The following is a 6,617-nucleotide window of genomic DNA, read 5'->3' as shown; positions in this document are numbered from 1 at the left end:
GGCTATTTTGTTGTTGTTGCAGTGTCGTTGTTGTTTTAGCAGGCCCAGGCCAGGTATGAACCTACCAGCCTTGGTGTACATGGCCGGCACCCTACCTACTGAGCTACAGGCACCGCCAATGTAATTTGTGTTTTTGTAATTCACTTCTAACTACTACACCATTCTGTTGGATGAGTAGAACACTGCATATCCCTGTTCCTCTTGCTAGACTTTTAGGTTCCTTTCAAGTTGCTGCTATTGTTAGCACAAACGGCGCAGTGGCACACATTTCTGCACGTGTCTCTGAAGAGGTTAGGCAAAAACCTCTCTAATGTACAAACCTAGAAGGGGAAAATCTGAGTCAAAGGACATGTAACTCTTTAATTTTATTGCTTTCCAAAGCGATGGTACTAATTTTAATCCTACCATTGTCTGACAACTGTTATTTCCCCACCTTTACAAGATTGAGTTTTGCCAGATTTTTTTTGTTTTTTACAAATCTGCTCTTTATAAAATTGTATCTCACATGTGGTTTATGAGTTGCATTTTTCTGATTACCCATGAAATTGAACATCTTTTCATTTGTTTATTGGTTGTCCTAGTATGTTTGGGCTGCTGCAACAAAATACCACAAACTGGGTGGTGTATAAACAATAAAATTTATTTCTCATGGTTCTGGAGGCTGGGAAGCTCCACACTCTTAGATTGCCTCAGTCTCTCCAGGGCACAGTCCTGTCCACCAAGCCAGGTAGTCAGAGAAAACAGCTGCTTCCAGGAGCATCCAACACCCATTCATCACCCAACAACCTCTTCCTCCCCCAGCCCAAGAATTCTAAACCACTCCTGTGTCAGAAGGCCATATGCTCGTCACACATCGATGTACATCTAAATGATTTTGGGAATAAACTTTATGTCCTGGGACAGTCTAACTTTAAACCTTTAAAAGTCAAGAGCTTTTAGCAGTCACCGTTGTATTTCAGCTATATCATTTCGCCTCTGGGGCAACTAGATCCCACCAGCAGTGGAAGATGAGCAAGATGGGCAGGGGAGGGGGAATACAGGGAAGAAAGGCTGCATTGTGTCCCCCTCCCGAGTCCACAGCTCCTGGGTGCTAGACTTCCACATCTCCAGAGGCTCCGAGCTCTTCACTCAAGGACGAGGCCTAATGCCTCAAGCCTCACTTGAGCAGGAAAGTTCCAGAAAGAGGTATCCTTCACTCCTGCCCTACTTCACTCACTACATTTCTTTCTTCACCTTATCTTTCAAATCTGTCCCTTCGTCTCCATTCCAAGGGCTACTTATTGATCAACTAATTGACCAAGAAAGACTCCAACTGCCTCCCAGTTCGTCCCCAACATCCCTGTCCTACACAGTGACCAAACTGGAATTCCAACCACCAGACTTCTCTTGTCCCCTCCCTGCTGAAATCCTTCACGGGCCCTGTCACCTTCAGGCCAAGTCCAAAACTCTTCAGTGCTGCACAGAAGGTACGTTGGCAGCTGCCTCCTGCCCACATGTGGATCCTGCCTTCTCTGGCCGTCCCTGTCCCTCCCTTGCACGCTCAGCCTCCGGCACACGCATTCACAGCAACTGCTCTAACCGCCTTCTCTCTATATCCCTCACGTTAGGTTCCTCCCCTGCTCCATCTGGATATGGTTGTGAAGGCACCAAGAATGATCAAATGATAAATTGAGAAAGCTGCCGCAGGAAGAAAAAGCAAAGGGAATGTTTTTTTCTTTCATCTACCAAAAAGTGGCAGGATGCTAAGTGTGTTTCCCTGCATTTTGTTTTATTCCTGATTCTTCTGCATTTAGTTTGCTTAGTGGTGACTTTCTTACTACCTCATGGAAGGGATGGCATTGCCTTTTGAGATTCAAATATTCAGGTCTTGGCAAGACTCTGGGCACAGACACACACACCGGGTCTAGGAAAAGGGAGGGACATCTGGCAGCATCAGTGGCCTTACCTGGGGTGGCCCTCACCACTCCACCCTTGGGTAGGTTTGGAAACTCCACGACTGGAGTGGACTTGTGCCTTCCCTCAGAGAAGTGCAGGGGTCGAGTCTGGGGCCCTGGGATTCCTGTGACGGAACAGACGCAGGTGCAGATATCCACTGGGGCGTCTGGAGAGCAGCCCTGGAACAGAGTGAGTTCCCGCTGCCCAGAAGAGTCTGGGAGGAGGGGTGGTTTTCCATGCCCAGGAGCAAAGCAAGTGGCACCACACTAAGAAAATCAACAATGCCCTAAATTCATTGAATTTACTTTCTACCACCCAAAGGGACAGGGCTTTTCTCATCAATTTCATTTCAGCTGTATTCCCGCACGCTTGTTGTATACTGGGTCACAGCTTCACCTCCACATTCCCACCCTAAATATAAACTGAGACCTCCTTTACCACAGCTTGATTTTTGGAAGGGCATAATATAAGTACTCTGGATTAATTATTGACCCTTGTTTAAGAATAGGCAAGAAGAAATGGGCTTAAAATGAAGCCCATTTCTTACTGGAAGCATTCCAGTAAGATTTAATAAAGATTTTCTGAAATACAAGGACAACACTTGAAAAGGTCATAGTCTTTTTGAGAAAGAACACTGCCCTATAATCTTCCTGATGTCATAGTTCGTATTTTAGTTTAGAACAGATTAAAAGTACACAGTGTGTATTGTACCTGGGAAGTTTGTGCCTCCACCCCGGGTCACCCCTCCCCTGACTCAGGCTGCTCCAGAGACACACTAGGCCAACAGCCAGCACCTGCCTCCCAAACAGCATTGTCTCTGGTGCCCAGACCCCTGGATGCCAAGGATGCAAAGAGTCTCTTCAAGTTCATGTGCTTGTCTGAGTAATATGCAGGATTTCCTTCTTTCAGTGAGAGAGCAGAGCAGATACAGAATCATCATTATTCCTATATAATCAACCCGAGAAAATGTTTTAGACTCTTCTCAAATTATCAACACTTTAGTTTTTTAATTAAATGACCCATAGTAGTTATTATTTTAATGATTTACTTGCCTGGATATCAAGCACTTTACAAATACTCCAGAGTGACACAGTTGTTAAAAAATATATATTATGTATCAGTTTGGTTGTCTAGCTCTCTGTTGAACACCACAAAATAAACATCATCTTCTGTTTTTTACCTTCCAGATATGTTATATGGCAACACCTTTATTCTATGTAGAATGATGACATTTTCCCAATGGAGGGAGCTCAGTGCCATGGTCGAGACAGAATCACAGCTTCTTTTAAACAAGTCTAAATTCTTTCCTCTCCCTTTGAATTATCACAGTTTTAACTGCTAGATTTCAGAATTTTGAGGACTGGAGGGTTGTAAGATACAGTGAGTAGGGAGAAAATCTGTCAGACACTTCATACATGTGTTTGCACAAACACCCAGATTTTTATGAGAGGTGATGTTTACCAAAAGGCAGTATTCAGAGCTCTGCGTAATTTATAGCTTTTAAATGTAACGTTATAATGCAAATAAATTTTTTTCTTCCCCGAGTGATGAACTCATGAATAATCGTGAAAAGGATGCTAGGCTGGAGACAGGGATGGGAAGAGGAGGCTGAGAATGAATCAGCATGCGCCTGCTTTCTCCAGAAACTGTCACTACGACCATGAGATGGTTCACGGCTCAGCACGACGACTTGGGGTGCAGCTATGTGTGACATGGCTTTGAACAATTCCATCCGAGGCAACAGACCAGGAATGCTGCTCAGCCCACCGTGCAACAAAAATGTATGAAATCGCATTAGCGGAAAAACAAGATTTCTGGGTCTTACCACAGAAAAGCTTTTTTCCTCTCCTAGATGAATGTTCACCTCTAACTGAGCAACTGTTAGCCTCTTTTTTTTTTTCTACCTGAAAGTGGCTTTTACAACTTGTAATTAAGGGTAGGATCTTTACGATCCTATCGTGATGGAATGTCTTTTTAGTGGCTGAATGCAGTTCATTAAGAAGATATTTAGAGCTGTTTTCTCAGTGCTTAATTGGACTACAATTCATTTGCGCGTCCTGAACGTGCATTTTAAGTCTATACAAGAACTCCATTTAGCCACTCTCCAAAACACCTTCTGGAAGGCTGGAGACTACAGTCCTTGTAAAACAAACACTGCAAGAAACTTGATTGGTCATTGAAAGGGAAATCCCAGGAGGGAAAATAGCTAAAACCTAACCAGGCATTCTCTACATTAATATAATAAAATTGTTTTTAAGAGAGAAAGAAATTAACCACTACAATAATTCCCAAAGTCAACGCCTCTCTGTTATAAAGAAAGTGCTTTGGAAGTTCTGCAGGAGATCAAATTTGGAGTTTTTCTCCAGGAAATTGTGCATCTTATAGAAGCAATGGTGGATACGCTATGGACTTTGGGGGTGTGAGGAGGTTTAAGGTTTAATTTGTTTATAATATATGCCTGATTTTATTGGGGAAACATTATACATTCTATTCACATGCTATTAGATTTGGAAGACTTTAAAAAGAACAATTAATTTGATGGATCAGAATCCTAGCTTTTCAGCATAATACTAACAAGCTCATTAAGTTAAATTATTAAATGATATGAAGCTGTAACAGAAAAATATCCTTCCATCTCAGCAGCCATTTGACCCCTGTGTACCCTGACTTTGTAGCCTGCTGCCTACTTACACCGTGAGGCTCACTCAGCCTTCCAGAAAAGTCTCTTCAATCAATCCTTGTTCATATGAACACTAACCAGGCGAATTAATTGTGAGACTAACCTAACACTATCAATCCTTCCCTCTCTACCTCTCCTTCAAGCTAACTGTCCAACACCTGAAAAACCCGCTAACCCATGGACAATTCCAGGGCTCCAAAATCCTTCAGAGAAATTAATGGAGCTTGAGAGAGCAACAGCCTTCTCATGGAAAAATCCTTCAAATCTCCTCTAAGAAAAAGAATTAAAATGCAGACCCTCAACTAAAAGCATGCTCCTGAACTGGATATTTATTTCAAAATTCTTAAGGAAAAGCAAAATGATTATTTTAGCTTAATGTTATATTTGCGTGGGAGGACCAAAAAAGGTTGTATTATATATGGAAGCAGAAACCCAGGCAGATGAAGCAACTGGTCCCAACTCTCTCAGCCCCTCTAAAACTCAGGCCTCTGCTCCCAAGGGTAGAGATCTTTCTACAGCACTTCTCTGGCATATGACATTTCTCATTTAATTTATTTTATTTTTTTTTTTTAACAGACTCAATTCACTTTATTATTGCATGTTGTAGCCACAGCTGGAGCCTGGGTCCTCTGCACAGAGACTCTGGTGTGGGTCTTGACAAGATGGTCAGTGAATTCTTGGTAAGGAGACTTGGTGAACACTGTCTCTTTCCAGAGATCAGGAGTGAGATAGCTGTAGGTCTTGGAAATGGCATCAAAAGTGGCCTTGGCAAAGTTGCCCAGGGTGGCAGTGCAGCCCCTGGCTGAAGTGTAGCAGTCATCAATCCCAGCCATCATTAGCAGCTTCTTAGGCACAGGCGCTGAGACAATGCCAGTTCCTCTAGGAGCAGGATGAGGCGTACCAGCACAGAGCCACAGCGGCCTGTCACCTTGCAAGGAACAGTGTGAGGCTTGCCAATCTTATTCCCCCAGTAGCCTCTCCGCACTGGGACAATAGAGAGCTTGGCCAGGATGATGGCACCTCGGATGGCAGTGGCTACTTCCTTGGAACACTTAACACCCTACAACGTGACCATTGTAGTCCCCAATAGCAACAAACGCCTTGAACCTGGTCCGCTGACCAGCGCGGGTCTGTTTTTGCACTGGCATAATCTTCAAAACTTCATCCTTGAGAGATGCCCCCAAGAAAAAATCAATGATTTCAGATTCCTTAATGGACAGAGAGAAAAGATATATCTCCTCCAGGGATTTGATCTTCATGTCCTTGACCAGGCGGCCCAGCTTGGTGACGGGCATCCACTCTTTGTCCTCGGCCTTGCCTCCACGAGCTCCGTGGCCTCGGCCGGGCCGCGACCCCGGCCAAGGATGCCGCTGCCGAAGCCTCCACGGAAACCACCACGGCCTCCCATTCCAGGGCCCCCGGGGCCTCCAGGCCCTCCCGCTGCACCGGTGTCATCCGCCATTTGGTGTTTTCGTCAGAAAAGACTCTCATTTAATTTATTGAAAGTCATGAGTTGTTAAAAATGAAGTGGTGGGTAGAGTTCGCTACATTACAATAACCTTTTAGAGTAAAACTGCTTACAAAGAAATAGATGAACAAAAAATACAACCAAAAAAGGCGGGCAAACGAAACCTTGTAAGATTCATTTAAATTGATTACACAAAAATGAAAATTTTATATATTTTTAAATTTATTTAAAATATTTTGAAATCTTAAGCCATCATAGTTAAAGAGCAAGTTGCTTTAAAAATAATTTGCTTATGTTCTTATTTCTTTCACAACTCTTCATGAATACAACAACTCTCTATAAAAACTTTTCTTAGTAATTTAAACCTCTTGAAAATAAATCTTAAATATAGTGACATGCATTTAAATCCATGGTATTGAATTTAAGTGTAATTAGAGTTTTACTTTTGGTCTCCTCCATTGATTATGTTTTGATTAAAATAAAACTCTGGCTGGTTCCCTACATAATATAATCAAAGTATTTCTTTTTTCTAGA

The 6,617-nt window shown here is 42.9% G+C and overlaps 1 pseudogene across 1 annotated transcript; it reads right to left on the bottom strand.

Annotated features, from left to right (window-relative positions):
* Nucleotides 1-5,219: 5,219 nt before the first annotated feature.
* On the bottom strand, nt 5,220-6,077 carry LOC128585936 (40S ribosomal protein S2-like; annotated as a pseudogene). Its single transcript, XR_008380150.1, has one exon. The product of XR_008380150.1 is annotated as a 40S ribosomal protein S2-like (transcript).
* Nucleotides 6,078-6,617: the final 540 nt, after the last annotated feature.

Source organism: Nycticebus coucang, chromosome 5 (assembly GCF_027406575.1).
Source record: "Nycticebus coucang isolate mNycCou1 chromosome 5, mNycCou1.pri, whole genome shotgun sequence".
Taxonomy (NCBI): Eukaryota; Metazoa; Chordata; class Mammalia; order Primates; family Lorisidae; genus Nycticebus; species Nycticebus coucang.
The sequence above is the reverse complement of the archived record's forward strand: the minus strand, read 5'-3'. Positions and strand labels throughout refer to the sequence as shown.